This window comes from Alosa pseudoharengus, unplaced genomic scaffold (genome assembly GCF_046254945.1).
Source record: "Alosa pseudoharengus isolate Yale_2024_CS ecotype anadromous, Long Island Sound unplaced genomic scaffold, YU_APseudo_1.1 YU_APseudo_1.1_scf_7, whole genome shotgun sequence".
NCBI lineage: Eukaryota > Metazoa > Chordata > Actinopteri > Clupeiformes > Clupeidae > Alosa > Alosa pseudoharengus.
The window spans coordinates 17,858,572-17,882,124 of record NW_027468859.1 but is presented as its reverse complement, the minus strand read 5'-3'; the positions used below and the strand labels follow the sequence as shown (position 1 = coordinate 17,882,124).

Here is a 23,553-nt window from a genome sequence, read left to right as displayed (position 1 = left end):
AAAAAAAAATACTATTAATTAAAAAAATACCAGACCATCAAAACAAGTAACCACTTTACATTTTAGCAGAATTTACCAGACGCATGCAGAACACTAGGCAACCAATAAGGAATCACCAAAGAAAAGTCTTGAATTTGACCTCCTGGCGTTAATGGCTGGACATCACAGCAGACGCTCATCAGAGGACCACAGTGGGCGATTGGGGATGTAGAGCTGGTTTATGGAATTCAAGTAGCACGGAGCAGATCCAGTAAGTGTCCTACAGTAGTTATAATAGCGTGTGTGAACGTCTGAATGTTAAAATGCCTACTGTAGGGGCATAAGGGTCCATAACTAGTTTTTTAGAGAAAAAGTGAACACAAACAAGTAAAGGAAGAAAAATAATGAAATGATTTATTGATAAATCAAAATAAGAGTTCAAACAGTAAAAGTGGTGAAACACCGGATATTAATAAAACTAAAGTATGAAGTAGGCTACCCCTATTAAAAAATAACAAACATAAAACACATAACCTCCCCAATGGGAGTAATTGTGCCGAACCCGGCACACCCTGGCTACTGGCCAGTATTTGCTACAACGTAGCCACCAGTGGCGTAACTACCAATGGTGCAGCGGTGCAGGCACGGATGGGGGCCCCCTCTCGTCAGTATTCGGGCCCAACATGCAACATCGTTGAAAGATGAAATTACGTCGGCAACTCTCGGATGTCAATATTTTTCTCACAATTCATAATTTTGAGGGATTGACAGCTATTTATACCACTCTCGTGCCCTATAACTGTTAAGTCATGGTGACCCTATTTGTATATGTAATTTTGCATTGTGTTTACTTTCAGATGTTACAACATAAGCTACAATATGAGTTAGAAGTAAAAACCTGCAACTTATTAAATTTCTTTATTCATCGTCAATTTTTACAAATGATCAAGGCCTGCTGGGAATGGGGAAATGTGTTTACACATTTCTTACTTCCTGTCATTCGGGATTACATTATGTTGTGAAGCTACTTCTGGATGTGTTGTAGCTTAGTTATACTAATCAGCAATGCAATTAGTAAACATACAAGTGGTACACAGAGGAGAAAAGAAAGACGAGAACTGGAGGAGACTAAATCCAAATGATTGAAATTTAAAAACTATTCAAACACCTTGAATGTTGCTGCTGGCGTTGATGCTAGCAATGCTGACGTTAAGTCCTACCTAAGGAGTAGGCTAGCATGGGACTTGAACAATTGAGTGGATTGGCCATACTCGCCATAGAGAACAACAGAGTCAGGCAGTTGGGTTTCAACGATACAGTATATCATCAATGACTTAGCTGGCCCATAGATTGAACTTCTAATGGGTGACTTACAGGTTGCTTTTTTATGGAGTAGGCATATGTGAGGTACTCTTTCTGTGACCTGTTTGTGGAAGGCTATCTGACCGCAGCGACACACTGTTAGGCTAAAATAAGCAATTGTGTGATCATATATTGTGTAGGCGCCACCGCGTTGCTGTTGCTGTGTTTTCCTTGATGCTTTTCTTGATGGCTATTTAATTGTTCTATGGCTATACGTTATCTGTGTTTCGGTTTCGGAAGTTGGGGGAATTCAGAGATAGTAGCACGATGATTAGTCAGGTAGCCACTGTCCATTCTGATCATGTTGGCGAATCATTTCATTCAATTTTGTGTGCGGGTGTGTGTGTGTGTTTGTGTCGCAGGGGGTGGGGGTGGTGTTGGAGGGGGGGCCAAATGAAAATACTTGCACCGGGGCCCAGCACAGCTACGTTACGCCACTGGTAGCCACTCGCACCACTGGGAGTAATTGCTGGACCCGGCACACTACCACCTTAGTAACTTTAAAATGAGCAGGTCCAGATTACACAGCAAGACAACAGTTCAGGACAACATAAGACGATACACACAGCCATCCACAGCTCTGACATGGATGCTGGCAGCAGAAAGGCACTTGAGCCTTTGAAGGGCTGTTCAATGAGCCCCAAGCAGGAACTCCACTTTCCGCCAATCACAATAGTTACCGCCGTAACAATAGTGAGAAGGGCAAAGTTCAGCTTCTTACATGTCTTACTCAAAATTGGGACAGACTGAGGAGACATCCTTTAAATCCCTCAGAGGAGTGGAGCTTCTGTCGTCATTTTGTACAGGCACAGACATTCTGGGAACCTCTGGACATCTAAAATAACTTGGGATGCCTTTGCACAGGCAGTAAACGATAGCTTGTACAATCAGTGTACTGGCCAAGGTTACCAAGGAACTAAGAACTACACAGAACCAAGACTTTGTCTCTCCTGCAAGAGAATGAAAACAATGACAATTCGGGAATTAATATCAGAAGACACCTTTATAATACATAACATTCCATTACAATATTATATGTTTATTATAACTTATAATTCAATATATCATAACAGCAAAAAACATTGTGATGACTTGAGTTACAAAAATGAGGCATAACGTCAAAGGTACAGACATTGTAGAGTTGGTGTTATGAACCCTACGACAACCAAGAATAGCAATTGTAATAAAAAATGACTGGCAAAATAATAAACTTACCTTGTACATTGAGCCTTACTGAATTTGGACCCCCTTTGAAATCATCGGTTTTTCCTGTGTCCGAATACTGGCATACGTATACTCCTTGATCAGATGGAAGGGCATCGACGATGTGAAGGGAGAGGTCACCATTCTTGTAGCCATTCTCAGAAACTGACACTCTGTTCTCCAGCATGCGGCCATAAGTGAACGTTCCATTCTTAAGCAACAGTACCATCTCCCCATTCCTCTCCCACAAAATATAGGCCGTTTTGTGGTCTTTGTTTTTTTTCATGGCTGCATAGCAAGGTAGGGTGGCATTGTTTCCAGTGGATACGTTCACATCAACAGGTACTGAGAGTCAGAGGGAAAACATACACCAGCATGAGTATTGTTAAGATTTTCAGATAAATGTAAATACAAATTGATTAAATAGATTATACATCATGGATGTTGAATGCAACAATCAGATCAGCATTTTACAAAATATGCCAAACATCTTAAAACCTCAACAATCAAATTTACTCAAGTAGTAAAGTCTTCTCAAATAGTACTAGCACATGTCCTATTTGGTAGAATTATTTTGACTTTGTAATTGTAACAAATTGAATTACTTTCACACAAGCTGACAAGATATACAGGACCTGTTCAATATTTATCTAGACTCATTTCGATAGAGCTGGATAATCACTGGTGACATTTGTTGGCTTTATCAATATAAGTTAGTACACACACACTAGTCTGTCCAAAGAACTGTGCATGCAGGAAATACTCACCCAAAACCTGAAGTGTATAATCACAATATTGGTCACCACATTTGCCTTCATAGTGACCCTGATCATTGAAGTTTAGTGAACCGATGATGAGACCAAGAGTACGGTTGCCATGAAAGCTTTCATTTGAAACCCTGACTCTGTTTTCAAACCCCTTTCCTGTTTGGCAATCTCCTCTCTCACACCTGATCACCGGGCCAGTATCCAATCAATGTGTCATTGCAGAACAGATTGCAGGGGAGGGTAATGGTCTCATGTACTATGCCGCTTTTTCTCACACCAATTACAGGCAGGCACACTATGGGAGAAGAGGCAAGAAATTGTATTTTAGTTAGTCATCTAGTTAGGTGAATAATTACAAAATTATCATTATTTTTTATCAATATCAACTTACTCCACAAGGTGAAGACGTATACGAGCATAAACACTGCATTTCCTTTCATGGTTCTTGCAAACCTAAGACATTGATTCAGATAATTGATAAAAGTCAGAAAAGGATATGAGGACTCGGTGTTTCTCACATAATTGAATTCCATTTGTGGTGGTAGGGTTGCAGAATTAACATGAATTAGATAAAAGTTTTTAACAAATGAATGCAGCAGGAGTATGATGCTAACCAGATTTAAGCAACATTTTGCCAGTCATCTTCTATGCCTTGCAGGATTGTTAATGTTTTCTTTAAACATGCATGTACTGTAGGTTCGTTGAGAGACTGAGAGACAGAGAGACAGGAGAGGCTGTGCAAAGTTGCACATAGCTCTACAATGAAAGAATTCCATCCAATTTAAATAGTACAACATGGAAATGATATTGTGGTGGACCGCCACAAATAAGTCAATGTATGGGAAACACTGGAGTACTACTTGCCAAAAGCAGACACCTGGTGATACAATGAATATGTAGAGGCCTAGACCTATAATAACAGACCTAAACTGATGCTCGACATCACAAGATGGCCAACTTGGATATGATTGGATATCCAACCATAGCTTTCTACAGGTCGCAGGGAGAGGCTACTCCATGAATTTCTTCTCGGTGTCTGGTGAGAGATAACATCTGTGGGACCTGACTGAGATTTTGAGTGTTAGTTGAGCTGAAATGTCATCTGACGTCTGGATGTCGACGTAGTGATGCTAGCTAACTAACTAGCTATCCACTAACGTCAACCATCAACAGACGTCAACGCACAAACTGTGTCAGGATTTCACCTTGAGAAGCTGCTGGTATGAACTTTTACATCGTTTACATCGTTGTGACTTGAACTCAACTCACCGTCTGCCACCGCCTGCCAACTTTCACACCTCTGCCATCTAGCTGCAGGCCTACGTTTCGCCACTGGACTGTGGAGCAACGTACGGTAGAGTTTAGATTCTCTGCCCGAGCCCGAACTTGACCCGACCTGACCCGACCCGCCGATATTTCCAGCCACTATCCTCGGGCCGGGCCGGGCCGGGCCGGGTCCTTGGTCAAGCTTGCTTTTTTCTTTCTTTCTAATCATTAGCCTACTTGGGTGGGGAGCTAAAGCTATGCCATAGTCAGACTCAGAAATATTTTATATTTATCAAAGTAGGCCTAAGTAACACGTGTATACAAAGTTAAATAAGTTAGTCTCAGAGTTACAAAACGTCAATTGTAATGTCATCTGCGCAACAAGTGTCATGCGCAGCTTCTCCACTCGCACACATCACACTGGGCCTGCTGTGCTGTATTGTGTAGCTTAAGTGCAACGTGAAGCTTGAAGATGTAAAGGAAAAAAATGAAAACAGGAGAAATAACTTCGAGGAAGTTTGGAGAAAAGTCAGGTATGCATTTGTCAGGTATGCTTTGTTGCGTGCATTAAGTGCGCACGATGTTCACCTATGACAGCAAAAATACTTTAAGATGAACATGAAGCAGGCTTGCCATGGCAGAAATAATGATAGCCAGCCTTCAATGTCCTCTTTTGTCCTCTCAATGTCCTCTAAACGGATTTCTGTAGCTCAGCTCGGAATTAGTTGAGAACGTCAGTTATAATGGCCCACGTATTTAAAAAATGTCGGGTTTAAATCGGGCTCGGGCTCATAATTACAGTTAACGTGTCGGGCCGGGTCGGGCTCGGGCACAATGTGCACGGGCTCGGGTAGGGTCGGGCTTGATTTTTTGGGCCCGATCTAAGCTCTAACGTACGGGAACATCATGCAAGCGACTTTTTAATCACCATGCCGGAGAGAAGAATCTGCTGGCTGATCTGCTCACCGGGCCGAAGGGGGACTTGTGGACTAAACTGCTGGCGAAGTACTATCACCTGCCTGTGGTCTTATTGAGTGTTTTTTGTGTGTCTTTATCTTTGTCTGCATGAGCGCTGAGTCCATTTGTTTTATGTCTGGTTTTGTTCTGTAAGCCTACTGTCTTTGTAAAGACAGGCTTGCTATACTGTCACTGTCTATTTAGTACAGTACGCTGTGTTTGGAAAATAGGGTCCCGCTGGATTTTCATGTAAAAATTGATTTTTTTGCATATTTTGCTAATATAGTCTAAGGAACAAGATTTTTTTTGTCTTCAAATTTTCACAATCCATCTTTAGTGTTTTTTCCTGTATGTTTTAAAATAAGCGATTATATCTAGTCCGAAAAGTGATTTTCAAATTTTCTTCTAATTTTTTGACAATTAATTCCACTTTTTGCACACAAAACCCCCAGATAATGTAGAAAGGTTGTTGGTTCTAAAACAATATCCATAGTTTTCAAACTTTGAGTGTCTGAAAAGTGTAAAAACACCTCCACCCTTGTTGCCCATGTCAAAAAACGATTTCTTAATCTTTGCTTTTCTTGATGCTTTCCTTGACCTGCCATGTCATTCTATTGTCTACCTTAAGAGAAATTTGTCTTAGAAATAATCTATAATAGTACAAATAGGCAACACAGTACACCACTAGGGGTCATAGGCATGGGTAGTTGAGTAACAGTAGGCAAAATTAAGAAACAAAAGAATATAAGGTACAAACAAACAGACAAACCACGGATGGCCCTCTCACAGCCTGAACTAATACAAAAAACAAATAACTCAAGGGAAAACATTGCTCAGACACTAAACCATGTGCATTTGCTCTCTTTAAAAGCAACGGGTTATCCACAGCCAACAGGCCGGGCGTTTGAGAGAAGCAATGAAGTCTTAGAATTAAGAATAAAGCCATGTTCTTCCAACAACAACAACCACAAACACCCATGCGGCAAAAATATCAAATGACCGGCTGTGTTCTCCCAGAGAGGAAGCTACGTATATGATCACCACCCACGGGTGGGCGTGTGCGCCAGCGCTGCAGGTCAGCCTTTCTGCATACAGTACACACCTGGCTTTAAAGTTCACCATCCTTGTAGCATACCTATCTGCCAAGGCCTGAAGGGGACGGGGAGAATATTTACTTCTGCTAAATACTCATGTGAAACAAACTGTGGGAGGTGGAAGGGGATTGAATGCGGTCCGGCAGTATTATGAGTGGAACGTCTTAAGGGGGCCCTTTTCCCCATACAGCCTGATCTTATAGTGTGTGCCAATTCCATCAAGACACTCCACAATTTAATACTTGGTAGACACCCATGTATCCTGGATTTTGTGGCGACCGTGAAAATGGTTCTTGCAAAAGAGTTTACATGTACATTATATTTAGCAGACACTACTTGACCAAAGTCACTTACATACTGTATGTCAGCTATATTACAAGGGATCACATTGTCCCCGGAGCAACTTGGGGTTAAGTGCCTTGCTCAAGGGCACAACAGTGAAAGCTGGGAATTGAACAGACAACTTTCAGGCTACTGCACGCTAGCCTAGCTCCTTAACCACTACACTACCACTGCCCACTTGAAAGACTAGAGTGCCAGGTGGTAATATGGGTGCAGTGTCAGGACCACACACTGCAATCTCCCAGAAGAACTACATTTATTGAGCTAAAAACATAACGCAACATTTCGACCCACCAGGGTCTTTATCAGGCCTAATGATGACCCTGGTGGGTCGAAACGAGCTGAGGGAGCAACTGGGGCCATTTACACTTCTTTTCAGGGGGTAAGGTCCTGACCAAGTCATGAAGTGTCCTGTTGAAACGTTCACATTGACCATTCCCCTCTGGAGGATAAGTGGCGGTTCTAGTCTTTGTTATGATGTAGGTGTCACACAGGTGCTTCAACAGCTCCCCCTCAAAGCTGCGCCCCTGATCAGAGTGGATTCTCCTTGGCACGCCATACACATAGAACCATCTCTCAGTTAGAATCTTAGATACGGTGGAAGCTCTCTGATCAGGGGTGGGAAAGGCCTGGGTAAGCTTTGAGAAAACATTTGTGATAACCAGAACATTCTCTTGTCCTATGCTCAATCCAAGAGAGTAAAGTCAATGGAGATTATCTACAAAGGCTTAGTGGCTAACATATTTCCCAAGAAATGGGTTGTCTTGCTTTAGCAAGCACAGTGCTCACACTCAGAACACCACTTTTGCACCTCATGCCACATCTGGGGCCAGTAGCACCTCTGTCATATCAAATCTGTGGTCCTGTCCACCCCCAGATGGCCGTGGTTGTTGTGTAGGCTAGTGAGCACTTCGACTCGCAACACCTTTGGCAGTAAAAGCTGCAGCACTGGATCCCTAGAAGGAGGAGCCTAGATCGCTCGGTACAAGGTCCCACCCACTTCCTGTATCTGGGACCACTGCTTTATCAACTGCGGACTTCCCTTGGTTCACTCCACTTGTCTTAACGGGTATGTGGTCGTCCCGGTCACCAAAACCACAGGTATCTGGAAATACAGGGATCAGTCCCTTGTAGGACTTTCAGGTCTCTTTTGGTTCGACCAGGGATGGTGTCCACCATACAAGATTCTGTCATCCAAGAGTCTTGGATAGGTGCACTCGAGGCTTGCATGTTGGCTATGGCAAGCGGCAGGGGAACGTCCAGGCCGTGTGACACAGATCGCAAAGTGTTAGTGGGGCTTCTGGGAAACCTAGAAAGGGTATCGCCATTGCAATTAGCTGTCCCAGGATGATATTTGATGAAATAAAGAGGGCAAGCTGAGAAACCCAGCAATAATCCAGAGTGCCCAGTTTCGCTGACTGCAGGTATTGGAGGGGATTGTTGTCAGTGTACATGGTGAACGTGTTGCCCAGGAGATACTTGCCATTTTTTTCTGTGATTGCCCACTTGACTGCAAGGAGTTTGAGTTTCATGGCACTATAATTTGACATGTTCCTCTCACTTGGCCGCAAGCCCCGGCTAGCAAAGGCTATTGGTCGCTGTAACCCATCCTTCTCCTGTGACAGAACTGCCTCCAATCCATGCATCCGTCTCTAAGATAAAGGGACGACTGAAATCAGCATAACCTAGGACTGAACAAGCCATTCTTTTCAGGCTCTGAATCCAGAAAAAGTTCTGAAGGCAAACCTGAACGTCACTTCATTCAATGTTAACTATCCAATATTCAGATGTCTGTAATTGAAATGTATGCAAATTAGCGCATAATTAATGATATATTGTTAAATTACATGCATAAACATATATTTTCAGAAAACTTGTAATGCAAAAAAATATTGTCTCTACATAAATAATCAACTAGTAAAGTTTCATAAGAATATCAAAGAGTTACATTTTTTACCCTATTCACCCATTCTATGTTGCCTATGGAGGCCAGTTTTAGGCCGCAAATGCTAATTAGCAGGTTTAAAACTAAAAAATCAGCTAAGTAAATATGATATTCAGAATCAGCACCCAAAAATTAGGCAGAATACCCTCTTTGCCAGTGTTTTCTCACATTTGACCCCCAAGTGATAGTAGTCCCAGTCTTAATTATGCATTATATAAATGATGATGTCATCTAAGTGTGAAAATGGATCGTGAAAATTTGAAGACAAAAAAAATCTTGTTCCTTAGACTCTATACTAGCAAAATATGCAAAAAAATCAATTTTTACAAGAAAATCCAGCGGAATTACACAAGACACCGTACTAATTTGTCTCTCTGTTTATTTGTGTAGCCTATGTCTTGGTGTGATGTCACAGGTACGCTGGCGATTACGCCGCTCTGTCCGGCACCTGTCTTGTGTCTTTTGTTATTTTGTAAATTGTTTGTTTATGTCTTGATGTCACGGGTACGCTGGCGACTACGCCGCTCCGTCCAGCATTGTTTGTCTTTATGTGTCAATGTCTTGTGTGTGGAGCGCTTTGGATTGTACTAAGTACATGTTAAATGTGCTTTATAAATAAAAATGATTTGACTTAAATTTCCATGATACATAAATCAAACAATAGCTGAGGCATGGAACTGATCCATGATCTCTGGTGTGCGATAATTAGGTCCAACACCACAGTATGAGAAACATTCCCATAACATGAATTGTGCACCACCATGCTTTACTGTCTTCAGTGTACTGTGGCTTGAATTCGGTGCATATGGGTCGTTGGACAAATTGTCTGCGGCCCCCATGCACTGAATTCAAGCCACAGTACACTGTGAAGACAGTAAAGCATGGTGGTGCACCAACTGTTTATTCAATGCCCATTATTTATCTCCTGGTCTAAAATAAAATAAAGATTCTTAAACGGTATGTGGCTGCTCTGGAATTATTGATCGGTACATTGTACCATCCATTATATAATAAGTCATGGAAATTCTTTTTTTTTTTGGCAGGGAAAAGTCTTTTTTTTTAATCTGACTTACAGTGGTAACATCATGGACTTCTTTACATCACTGTTGTTGTCTTTAAAGTGTCAGTACACCATCTGTCTTTGAGTTTCAAGCCTAGAGGCCTGTTGCACAAAAGCAGAAGAAGAAGACATCCGGGATAAGTTACTGAGCTGCGCTCAATGAATCCAAAACAAGAGCGTACAGGCTTAATTGGTTGCACAACGAGCAAGCCAGGATGAGCAGACACGGATTCATCAAACCAGGTGAAACCTATCCTTGATAAGTGCGCGCTCACGGCTCCCTCAAATAGACCCCGCCACCGATCACAGATTCACTGATTCACCATGGCAACTACTAGACATAACTAGAGCTGCTTCATTGCTTCTTCTACAGTGTGAAGTAGGTAGCGATAGCCTTTTCACAACAGCAATAAACAGCAACACCTCTGTTTAGGAGAATATTGCAACTAATGCCGCGACCACCACGCGCAAAATGGCTAGGCACTCCCGTGACATCACATTGTCGCATGACAGGTCAGGAATGGCGATATGTAAAAGTTAATTAATGATCACAAACGTTTAAATAATGACAGTGGGTCTAGTTATATTAGGCCGGGAGCCGCGTATACCCCTCAGGATGTTTTCTGCTATGTTTTTTTCACTATGATTTCCTGTTAGCCTATACCCTGGGCCATAACGAGTTGATAGGGACAACTCCCAACTCGGCCCCGTTTGGTCTCAGGGCCCAAAAAAACATCTTTTAAGGAAAATCTGCAGGCGAAATTATATAGCTGTAAATATTAAGGTAAATTTACATGGATCACCCTGTCACATAGGGGAACCAACCTGAAAAATGTTTCAGGGCTTGGTGCTTTTCTTCTGTCAAATATCATCTTTAACATACCCAAAAAGCCCAAAGAATGCTTGTCCGCCTGACAAATTGTCCTCAAATTTGATCATTTTCAACTCTGTTATGATATGCATTAGTCCCTCAAATGTAAATAGAAAACTACCCAAGTTCATGAGCTTAAATTTAAGTCCAAGGTGACCTTTCTAGCTAGAGTACAACAGCTGCTATGTCCAAAGCTATTCACTGTAGCCTATCTGAAAATACTAGCCTCCTGGTCGGCATTTAAACACTTTCAGGCATTACCATTTCATATGGGATTATGAACATCAATTTCACATAAACCATATTTTTAAAGTGTTTGACCTTGACTTGAAAATGGCTATGAAGGAAAGTATGAAGTGAATTACCACCTATTGGTGGACTGTGAACAGGATGCAACACATGGTACTATCACACAAAAGGAATGTATCAAATGAGAAATGTATGTAAGGAATGGTTTGTATTGTACAGCAGTAGTGTAGAATGTGAATAAGAACTTTCAATCATCATTTAATAATCATCATTATTACACGGCTCTTCACAAGGCAAGTATAACGCTCCATTGACTAGAATGGGATTTCCCAAAGTTCTAGCGGTCATTATTTCTTGGGAAATGACCTCTGAAAAAAAATAATGACCGCTGTCAATGGCAACGGAGTTTGTGCTTCTAATTCAGGTATTTCATATCCCTACGCAAGGAACTTCTGGAACTTCACTCAAAAGTGAAAGGTTGATCAGCTGTGTTCTAAAGAATGTTTGATTCAAGTTCAGCTTGTTGTTGCGAACTATTTCAGCAAATGCCACGATGAACGGTAACACATAGGCTAGGCTATGTAGGCTAAATTCATATTGTGGGGAGTTTATTATTTAGTTTTGGCAAGTAGCCGTGTAATAAGTGGGATAAAGTATAGAACGCCGGTCATTATTGGGAAAATAAGTCCCTTCAGGGCGGGAAAAGACCCCTCCGCTGCGCGTCGGGGTCCGGTTCGCCCTGTCGGGACTCATTTTCCCAATAATGACCGGCGTTCTATACTATATCCCTTACTTATCATCATCATCATCCTCTTCCTCATCTTCATCCACATTTGTATGGATTTCATCAGTCATGTCATGTTCATCCGTGTCCTCCTCTGCCAAGACATCAATGACAGCTTTTGGGATTACATCCCCCTCAAACCATAGTGGTTCAAGCTTCCCAGTATCTGTGTTTATGTGAAACCCATGGTCAAGTAGACTTGGGATCTCTGGGTAATGCTCATGGGCCCTCTTCCAGATGCACACTTGAAAGTTCGTACGTTTGATGTACTGTTTGAGGACCCTCTTGCATGGTGGGAAAGTTGATAGGTCAATTGAGAGACCCTGACGAACCTGAAGGTTTGACCCACACATCTTCTTTATTTTAATTTCTCTTGCTTCATCAACGCTTTTCACTCTGCAACTAAATCCATACAGGCGGCAGGTGAACTCCTCAACACCATTGAGGAGCTGTTCATCAAGATCCCATGAGTTTCCTACTTCTGCAAAGACTTGAATGAATTTTGATGTTTGATTCAGTATCTTCATTGGTCGCACCTTTCCTTTGCCTTTGAATGCTGACGTGCAGTCAGCACCAGTGAAGGCATGTAGGACCAGAAAAGCTGCAATGTGCTCCTGCGAATAATCTTCAGCCAGCAGGTTGATGTCAATTAGTCTATCTCCCATGTCAAAGATGATGTTGACAGTTGATGACTTGGCATAATCAGTTGAAACAATATTCAGCACAGACACTTACGTGAACCGTCTTCATTCACCAAAATCTGCTGAGAGAGATCACAGAGGCTGTGGTGAACGTTTTATTGTGAATGGGCTGAATGTTCATCGCCCCGCTGATTGGAAGGCCTTTCTCACAAACGATGAAAACAAGAAGGCACTCATTCATTTACTACTGGATCACTGGAGCTCCCAAGATATGATGGAAAATGTCCTCCGAAGGCCTGTCATTTTCATAGAGGCTGGTCAAGCCTACAGGGTAGAATGTAATGCTGGAGTTGTGTCGAAGGAACTTCTCCCGGAGATCTGCTCAAAACATGAAGAAACAGATGTTAGGGTGATTATTTACATGCACTACATCCAGACTAAAATGCCTCACAACAGGACAGTTAGAGTCAGAGCAAAAGACTCAGACATTTTCTTCATTCTCCTGTATTATGCCAAGTCATCAACTGTCAACATCATCTTTGACATGGGAGATAGACTAATTGACATCAGCCTGCTGGCTGAAGATTATTCGCAGGAGCACATTGCAGCTCTTCTGGCCCTACATGCCTTCACTGGTGCTGACTGCACGTCAGCATTCAAAGGCAAAGGAAAGGTGCGACCAATGAAGATACTGAATCAAACATCAAAATTCATTCAAGTCTTTGCAGAAGTAGGAAACTCATGGGATCTTGATGAACAGCTCCTCAATGGTGTTGAGGAGTTCACCTGCCGCCTGTATGGATTTAGTCGCAGAGTGAAAAGCGTTGATGAAGCAAGAGAAATTAAAATAAAGAAGATGTGTGGGTCAAACCTTCAGGTTCGTCAGGGTCTCTCAATTGACCTATCAACTTTCCCACCATGCAAGAGGGTCCTCAAACAGCACATCAAACGTACGAACTTTCAAGTGTGCATCTGGAAGAGGGCCCATGAGCATTACCCAGAGATCCCAAGTCCACTTGACCATGGGTTTCACATAAACACAGATACTGGGAAGCTTGAACCACTATGGTTTGAGGGTGATGTAATCCCAAAAGCTCTCATTGATGTCTTGGCAGAGGAGGACACGGATGAACATGACATGACTGATGAAATCCATACAAATGTGGATGAAGATGAGGAAGATGATGATGATGATGATAATGATGATTATTAAATGATGATTGAAAGTTCTTATTCACATTCTACACTACTGCTGTACAATACAAACCATTCCTTACATACATTTCTCATTTGATACATTCCTTTTGTGTGATAGTACCATGTGTTGCATCCTGTTCACAGTCCACCAATAGGTGGTAACATTAGTTATTTTTGATGCTATTCACTTCATACTTTCATTCATAGCCATTTTCAAGTCAAGGTCAAACACTTTAAAAATATGGTTTATGTGAAATTGATGTTCATAATCCCATATGAAATGGTAATGCCTGAAAGTGTCTGAATGCCAACCAGGAGGCTAGTATTTTCGGATAGGCTACAGTGAATAGCTTTGGACATAGCAGCTGTTGTACTCTAGCTAGAAAGGTCACCTTGGACTTAAATTGAAGCTCATGAACTTGGGTAGTTTTCTATTTACATTTGAGGGACTAATGCATATCATAACAGAGTTGAAAATGATCAAATTTGTGGACAATTTGTCAGGCGGACAAGCATTTTTTGGGCTTTTTGGGTAGGTTAAAGATGATATTTGACAGAAGAAAAGCACCAAGCCCTGAAACATTTTTCAGGTTGGTTCCCCTATGTGACAGGGTGATCCATGTAAATTTACAGGGTTCTAGGACCATTTTTGCAGTTGCAGTACCTTAATATTTACAGCTATATTATTTCGCCTGCAGATTTTCCTTAAAAGATGTTTTTTTGGGCCCTGAGACCAAACGGGGCCGAGTTGGGAGTTGTCCCTATGAACTCGTTATGGCCCAGGGTATAGGCTAACAGGAAATTATAGTGAAAAAAACATAGCAAAAAACATCCTGAGGGGTATACGTGGCTCCCGGCCTATATGTGATAACAATGTGTAGTGGGCAGTGGAATAACTATTGGTTTCCGTTTGTGATGACTGCTGACTGAGATAAGGGATGAGATTAAACTTGCTGGAATTTAGCCTGGTCTGGAGCAAGCTAGCTCCACAGAATAAATCGCCATGGTGATTTATACCATAACATGTCCCACATCAATATGGACAAAATTAAATTGCGCTGAAACCATGAAGGAACTCATAGTGCACCTTGAATATACAAGTATTAAATAAAATATTTAAATTAGGCTCTTAAAGTTGCCTAAAGGAGAAAAGCAAACAGGTGTAAAGGGGAATTAAAGGGCCATCACCGTTTTTTTTGTGTGTGTGTGTGTGGGTGGTGGGGGGCACACTAGTGATTTTGAAGCTGGCTTTAGCTACTTTCCATTTAAAATACTTGGCAAAACTGTGCGACGGAGTTTCTCAGACATTCGTCATGGCAGAGCCAGTGAAAAGAAGCAGAAAGTGAGTAAACCGTTGTCGGAGGAACAGGAAAGAGGAAACTGCAAACTGATGAGGAGTGTCAAATATATACTCTGAAGCTGTAGGGGGAGCTCTGCAGAGAAACCTGTTAACCAGCATGATTGCTTGTTCGATCACAGCTGTTTTCCACGGCAAAAAAAAAGCAAAACGTGTGCAGCATAGGGTTGCCACCTATGTCTGATAAAAAAATAAAACCCTGGACATATCGATGACCTGACCAACCGTTTACAAGTAAAAATGTCCATTAGACCCACAAGACAAAATTGTGCTAGGAACAATTATTTAGCAACACCAAAGAGTTTTTTGTACCTTAAAACAATGTTTCCAAAATTGTTTCAGTGGTTCATTAACAGGGTGAACGGCACTTCTGCATTCGCTTTGCAGCACTATGGGCTATAACCGCACTATAGTCCAAGCAAAGTAGCCTTTTACGACGGACTAATTGTAAAATAATTTTTTGCAGCTTAGATAATTTGTATGAGGTATCCAGAACAACATACTAAAAGGTCTGTATAATGAAAAAGTATCCATGAAAAGTAATTTTTTTTGTATTTCTTTGAAAATGAATTTGAATATGCAAATGAGCTATATAGTAATCGAATATAGGCTACCCAAAAATATAGGCTTAATTTTTTCTTTTACTCCTACCACAATAAAACTTTACACAATAAAAGTCTACATGAAAAGTAAAACATTTTGTATTAGAAGTTTCTTTGAAAATGAATTTGAACACCTATAGCCACTTTTATTTAGCATGCCTCAATCAGATATGGGAAAGAATAACTTATTATGTTGAACATTTCATTTTCTTTTTTAAGGCCTGTCAGTCTTGTGGACACACTGTCATCATCATCCTCTGCCTCACCACCCATAACGAACGACGTTGAGTATTTGTAAGGTGGACAATTAGGCTGGGAGCCAGGTCCACTGAGGATTCTCGAGGCTTACGGCAGACAGCAGACACTCACACAAGCACCAGGCCTCTCACTGAGCCTGCCCACCACGCCTGCATAGGCCGGAGGCCTTGCGAGAGGCATGGGCTGCCATCAGACCCCTGGCTTGACCACTGAGGTTTCTCGAGGCCTACGGCAGACGCTCACACAAGCACCAAGCCTCTCACCGAGGCTGCCCACAACTCCAGCATAGGCCCGAGGTCTTCCCAAGGCCTGGGCTGCCATCTGACCCCTTGCTTAACCCCTGAGGCTTTGTGAGGCCTAGGCTGCAATCTGACCACAGGGCTGCCCCGTAGACCTCTCCTAGGCTCTAGGCAGCATGCAGACAACCACCCTCATCACTCTCTCCAGCCCAAGCTTAACACTTACTCCAACATATGTCCAGGCTGCCTTCTGACCACAGGGCTCCCCTCTAGACAAAAAATCAGTTTTCTCCGATTTGAGGTACAGTGGAGAACTTTGGTTATAACAGCTGTGATATGTACAATAAAATGCTTGAAAATTATCACTTTTGATGACAATGTCAGGCAGACAGACATTTTTGGTCTTTTGGGGTGTGTTGAGGGTGATATTTGACAGCAAAAAGGCAGCAATCCCCAGAATCTTTTTTGCCAGATTCCCCTATGTGTCAGGATATACCATGCAAAATGTGAGGGTTATATGCCCATTTATGTAACTGCAGTATCCTACCTTAATATTCACAATTACATCATTCCGCCAAAAGCTTTTCACAAAAACAACTGTTATTTTCATTTAATTGCATTTGACTAATATATATATATATTAACTTATGTTGACTTGAAACAGAGGGACTGAAGATATGAATGGCATGTGATTGAAGTCCACACGCTCAAATTTCACGAAGCAAACTTAAATAAACAGTTGCGGTTTAAAAAATAAATAAAAAATCGCGATGCTGTGCCCATATAAGGAGATCCGGTATCTGGAAAATAACTCTTAGAATTATCACACCTGTTAAACTCATAGACAGTAAAAGTTAAACTCTCGCGGGGATAACGAAATCGTAAATGCAAACGTTTTGCTGTACACACTTTTGTCCTCTGCCTTCGAGTGGATACGTGAACGCGGCACACTTTGATTTTTTTCTACCCCAGAGCGAACTTGCGATGCAACAAATGAGGACGCAACTTGCCATTAAGTTATTCGCAAGTTAGCTCTTGGGTATCTAAAGTCAAAGTGTGCCGCATTCACGTACCGGAAATCTCAGTATCTACTCGAAGACAGCGGACAAAGGTGTACTTAGGAAAACATCTCCATTTCAGATTTTAGAAAGAGTTTAAAAGGTATGATAGTTCCAAATCCCCACGTTATTTTTTCCCATAGGAAAAATCGCCAGATACCAGATCTCAAAGATGGCAGCTTTTTGTAGGCGAACTTCAGAGGTCCATTTGCTCGAAGCGACATATCTAAGATTTTCAAGGAACTCACAGGAATGATAACGTAACATTAACTTTGGGTTCTACTCAATAAAATGGCTAGCTGCTACTGCTAACGGCACTTACGAAAAACACGCCGACTTCCCCACTAACACAAAACGTTAAGGGAACGTTCGGGAACGTTAGTGTATGGTTCCCTAAAGGGTAGTTCGAACCAAACCAAAAACTAACGGTTAGGGAACGTTACCTAAGGGTTTCTTAACGTTCCTAAACGTTAAGGGAACCAACCAACCAAAACGTTCTCCTGTGGTTGCACAGTACCTTCACACAACGTTCCCGTTTAGTTGTTATTGGTTGTTTTTGGTTGTTCTGAGTGCACCCCCACGCCAGTAGGGGGAAGACGCCTGGTCTGCATTCAGAACCGATTGCAGTTTCACGTTGGATTAAACAAACAATAATACTTCGGTAAATAAAATATAAAATATTTTTATAATAGTTTTCTGCTATCACTAGAATACATTCAGAACATGTTTCTGTTCCTGTAGCCTACCATTACCATTTTACATTCACACATTTTACATTATTTGCATTCGAGGCTTCTGATTAGGTGGCAATGACGTCAATGGTAATGCGTCTCTATTCATTCCAATTCCATGCCGTGTTAAATGTGTTGGCATTGTGTGATTGATTGCGCCTCTATCAGCTTTAGAAACTGGAGACAATAACAGCTATAGTCGATACTAACACAAGCTCCATTTCAGTTTTTGAAGTAAGATACAAAATGTTTGCAGTCACTTGATTTAGATCCACTCAAATGATTGGTCTTATAAAATCTAAGTAAGGTAAACATCATATCAAGATAATATTTATTTTAGGCTAATATCAATTTTACTAAATAAAAAATATATACTTTTGTGCTTTTTTTACGTATTAGGTGAACTTTAAACAAAAATCTATCAATAGAACACTTTTCACAACTAAGAAAATTCACTTCTTTCATTTCACAATTCACTTCAGTTCAATCAGACAGGCTCTCCCTTACACGTAGGCCTACCCCCACGCCAGTAGGGGGAAGACAGCGCCTCTGCTTTCAGGTGATCGATTGAAGTCTTGTCTTGACTTCCGTAAACAGGCTCTGTTTGAATTCCGTGATTCTTGAACGCCGCTGGAAGAAGTCTTGGAATGGATTACACTCGTCTTGAATTCGATCTCACGAAAGTAAGTGAAATATGTTACAGTTTCATGATGTAGGCCTAGCGGTTGTAATGCAAGAGTTTGAGGTTTAATCTTAAGTCCTTTCACTTGTAGGGCTTTGTTATATTCCGATTCTGCCAAGTTTGTAATTTACCACAGCACATTGCTCGTTCGTCTTTGTTTGAGCTGTTCTCAACGTGTTATGTTTTGCAGCATTGTATGTTTTGTGTCATCGTGTTAACCTGCTCACGTTGATGTTACAAATAATAGCACTAGGCTACCGTTTCTTTTATTTAGTTTTAGTGTACAGTCAGTCCTTTTAGGCAAGTCACTCGGCAGCAGTGGTGTAGGCTAGTGGATATAGGCCTACTGTATGTAGCTGGATCTAGGCTACTGTGATGTAGGCTAGTTAGCTGTAGTGGGTAGGCTATACTGTGATCAACCCCAAATGTATCCTAGTCTATTTTAAGTGGGTATACTGAGATGGTGATGCTTTTTAAGTTGGTATAACCTACTGAACAGTCCTGCATATGTAGGCTACACTAGAGCCATAGAGATGGCTATAGATAATGTCAGAGAATGTCTAATAATCCTTAGAAGGGCTCTGATAATGTATAGGCTACACTGTCGGCGGCCATTTTGTAACACAGTTGATCGGATAGACGATTCAAGTGAATAGACCTCTGAATTTTGCCTTCAAAAAGCTGAGATCCGGTAGCCTATCTTGCAATTTTTGCTATGGGAAAATAACATGGGGAGAGAATTATTGCACTCTCCCGGGGACGAAGAAGTCTGAAATGCAGACATTTTGCTCAACACACGTTTGTCCTCTGCCTTCGAGTGGTAGGCTAACTGTGATCTTCAACAGGCCTACGTTAAGACAGCAACTTAGATTTTTGCTACCCCAGACCTAACTTGCAATGTAACTTGTCATAGGTAGTTAGGTTAAATTAACACCCTGATCTCCTTATAGGCAAAGATGGCAGTTTTGGTTCCTTTTTGTAGGCAAACTTCAGAGGTCTGTTGGGAAGCATACAGGAAGGGGCGGAATGTGTCTAGTAGGCTATACACAGCTGCCATACTGGCTTTACAAACTAAGCCCATGCATTTCTATGGATGCTGTGTCTCCCCATTAGAAATTCTCTGGGCTACAATACAAAAATCAAGTCAAAAGCTGGGCCAAATATCCAGTCAAGAAAATCTGGTTGTGTACAGATGACTGATTGCTGCAATACTATCAATAATAGTTTTCTCTATATGGAAATACTGCTTTGCTCTACTACTGGCTCACAAAAACGTTGTTCTCTTAACGTAGATTCATACACCAAAGCTATGGAAAAATGTCAGCGGCTGATGGACACTTCTAGCATTGAGGCGGAAGAAGATGCGAGCGTCCAGAAAAGGCAGTGCATGGTCACGTGATGGTAAGACCTTTTAAATACAGACTACATTATTTGCACAATTCAAATATTCTTTTTGCAATCAGTGCAGATTGTATGGTCTTTTATTTCAGATGAATCCGTTCCGCAAGCAAGAAAGCATTCCAGGATGGTGCGTGTGCCTGGAAGCCCTGTCTGTAAGTTAACATTTATACATGTACTATTTAAGAAAACCAGTTGAGTCATATTTCCTACCATGGAACTACTGACATTCATGTTTATTAACCTAGTGCATATCATGTTACTGTTCTGATGTATTTGTCTCTTCCTGCCTTTTATTAGGTCAGCAGATGTCACTGCCTCCACCACCTGCATGTGAGTTTTTCTTTTTAGCGATTGTTTAATGTAACAGCATAGGTTTATCTTTTGCAAATGTCATGTGCAAGAAACCTACCATAAATTAACTGACCAATATTCATATTTACTTTCTTTTTAGATGAGTCAACACCACACAGGCAACCAGCTCATTGCCCAGAGCTGGATGGGTCTATTATAACGCCTGCCACTTCATCTTGGGACCCAGTTGAAGGTACAGTGTCTTTGAATTTTCCATTTCCAAGTAAATACAATTTCATGACAAGGAACTTGAGAGTAAGTAACTTTTTTTGTTGTTGTAAACAGCACAAGTGACTCATCACACAGAGGGAGGTGGCTTGGCCATGGAGACGGAAATAAGAGGTAAGAACACTCACTTAATTTGTTCACATATGCAGGTATATAATGTATTTAACAACTAAAACTAACACCATCCATTTTCCATAGCAATAAGGACAACCATTACCGCATGGCACAGCGAATGGAGGAGGAGATGGATGAGCTGCTCATGCTCTTAAGGAGCTCCCAGTCACCTCCCTCTGCTCCAGTCGATGACATATTGCTGTCGACCTGCTCGACAGTCACTGAGCTGCAGGAGAGGAGGAACAAAATGCCCTCCCTCCAGGACTTGGGTGCCAGTTGAAGGTACAGCAGCTTTGAATTTTCCATTTCCAATTAAATGCAATTTCATGACAAGGGATTTGAGTGTAACTTAACTTTTTTGGTTGTAAATAGCAGAACTCGTCACACAGAGGGAGGTGACTCCTCGCCCAGTCGGTCGCCCAGTGCTGGATGGGTCAACTTTGACTCGCCCTTCTTCACCTTGGGTGCCAGTTGAAGGTACAGCGGCTTTGAATTTTCCATTTCAAATTAAATGCAATTTCATGACAAGGGATTTGAGTGTAAATTAACTTTTTTGGTTGTAAATAGCAGAACACGTCGCACAGAGGGAGGTGACTCCTCGCACAGAGGGAGGTGACTCAGCCATCGAGATGGAAATGAGAGGTAAGAAGACTCGCTTAATTTGTTTACGTATGTAATTTTATAATGTATAACAACTAACACTATCAACTTTTCCATAGCTGTGAGGACATCCATGGTCCGCATGGCACAGTGAATCGACTTGATTGAGGGCAAGATCGAGGAGGTGCTCAGCCTCTTAAGGGGCTCACAGTCACTTCCCTCTGCTCCGGTTGAAGACCTTTTGCTGTCCCCCTGCTCGACAGTCACCGAGCTGCAAGACTTGGACCAGAGTCTTGGTAACCAGGAGAGGAGGAACAAAATGGTAATTAAATGGCCATAGTCCTGCCCTTAAGATAAACACTATGTAATTGCATTAATTCAAATCATTATAACTGAACTGACTTACAATATGAGATTGTATAAGCTCTCCACTTTCTATATGTTGTTCTATATAATTTGTATTTCTATGTTTTACAGCTACTTTTCTTGGCGTCCCTTGGAGGGTTGACTCCAGGTGCTGCCATCCGTCGTATGCTACGGTGGGTGGCAACCAACAACGTTCTAAAGGAGTACAGCCTGCGGGGCAGGAAGGCCAAGAAATCCTTTCAGGACCTAACCCTCTGCAGGGTTTTAACAGGCAGGTGTTATTTTATTGTTCACATCAGTATTATGCTTAACTTGGCTGATAAGAAGTTTTAATTTGACTTAACTTTTCTCATTTGTTGATTTCTACTATAGCTGCGGCACAGAAAACCTTCCCTGCGCTAAATGCTGCAGGGGCGGAGGACCTGATTGGGCTAGCACTGAAGTTTGCCCCACACAGACGGTAAATTGAAATTAGCGCATGGAGCTCTATTTTTTTTAATGTATTTTTTTGTTGTTGTATTAAACCTTTTGTATTTTTCTTTAATTAAAGCTATATTGTCTATCAAAGCTATAGTATTTTTTTGTATTACAGCAATTGTATTTTTTACACACAAAAACAACCACACACAGGAGCAGCTTCTTTCGCACTGTTATCACTCTGTGGATAAGTGGAGTCATCCCCACTTTGACCACACCTCACATTACTTACTTTATCATTCCAATATACGTCTTGCACTCTACATTTGCACTATTACTTTCCACTCCATGTGTACTTGTATTGGTATTATGTCTTTGTATATTGTGTTGGTATCTGCCACAATGTATATTGTTGTCTATTGTACAGTGTGTCTATTTGTTGAATGTAGCACCTACCAAAGTCAAATGCCTTATGTTAATATACTTAGCTAACACTAAGTCTAATTTATATATATATATATATATATATATATATATATATATATATATACAGTGAGGGCTTTTATATTGTTTTTTTTTTGTCTTTTGATAATTTTATATTAAAGCTATAAGTTCCATCGATTTTGCCTGTTCATTCTTTCCTGCTAATATAATAATGCATTCCTGCTCGTGCTGTTTAAAGTAATTGGTATGCAAAGGTTGCAATGTTAGGGGAGGGTTCCCTAAAGGTTGCAATATTTAGGGAAGGGAACGTTCCCTAAATGTTAGGGAGCATTATGGGAACAGTTAGGGAACGTTAGGGGAAGGTTCTCTAAAGTTTGCAACCTTTAGATAACGTTAGGGGAACGTTCAGGGAACGTTTTATATAACCAAGAACTAACGTTTCCGGAACGTTCAGCAAACTTTCCATGGGAACCAAAACTTGCTCAAAAACTAACCTTAGGGTAACGTTTGGGAACCAAAAACTAACGTTTCCGAAACCAAAAACTATGGTTCCCAGAACGTTTTGGAAACCATAAATTGTTAGCTGGGTTAACTGGTTGCACAAAATGAAAACACACATATGATGAATAAACTCATATTTGTCAAAGCAATTATTAATGCTTCGGTATAACGGCATGCATGTTAAAACACTCGATAACATTTTATTTCGGTCGAAACCACACGTGACATTAAATGTCAATGTCTAATTCTCTCTTACCTGTCTGAATTCGGTGTCTCTGTTTTAACCAGGTTTTAACCGGCTTGGTCCGCTTTCTGGCGGTGGGCAAACATTGAATTAAAGATTTGGTTATGTATTTCCGCATCAAACCTTTGATCACGCCCATAACACGGTCTCTGCCTCAAAGTAAGATTGTTCCGCCTTAACAATCTTTGCATTTGCTGCACGCTCGCATACCCTCACATACAGTAGCCATGTGCTGTGCTCATG

The 23,553-nt window shown here is 41.3% G+C and overlaps 2 long non-coding RNA genes across 5 annotated transcripts; one reads left to right on the top strand and one right to left on the bottom strand.

Moving 5' to 3' along the window:
• Positions 1-372: 372 nt before the first annotated feature.
• LOC143109960 (uncharacterized) lies at positions 373-23,472 on the bottom strand. 2 transcript variants are annotated; one of them, XR_012984019.1, is made up of 6 exons: positions 23,323-23,472; positions 4,581-4,648; positions 3,703-3,764; positions 3,312-3,606; positions 2,557-2,889; positions 373-2,291 (listed from the first exon to the last, which is right to left on the bottom strand). It is a non-coding gene; the product is annotated as an uncharacterized LOC143109960 (long non-coding RNA). The 2 variants fall into 2 exon arrangements; XR_012984018.1 differs by lacking the exon at positions 4,581-4,648 and having other exon boundaries at positions 23,323-23,469.
• LOC143109627 (uncharacterized) lies at positions 20,572-22,077 on the top strand. Of its 3 annotated transcripts, XR_012983919.1 has the most exons (7): positions 20,572-20,589; positions 20,682-20,738; positions 20,823-21,020; positions 21,111-21,215; positions 21,306-21,380; positions 21,458-21,660; positions 21,816-22,077. It is a non-coding gene; the product is annotated as an uncharacterized LOC143109627 (long non-coding RNA). The 3 variants fall into 3 exon arrangements; XR_012983920.1 differs by lacking the exon at positions 20,572-20,589 and having other exon boundaries at positions 20,656-20,738; positions 21,309-21,380; XR_012983918.1 differs by lacking the exon at positions 20,572-20,589 and having other exon boundaries at positions 20,656-20,738.
• Positions 23,473-23,553: the final 81 nt, after the last annotated feature.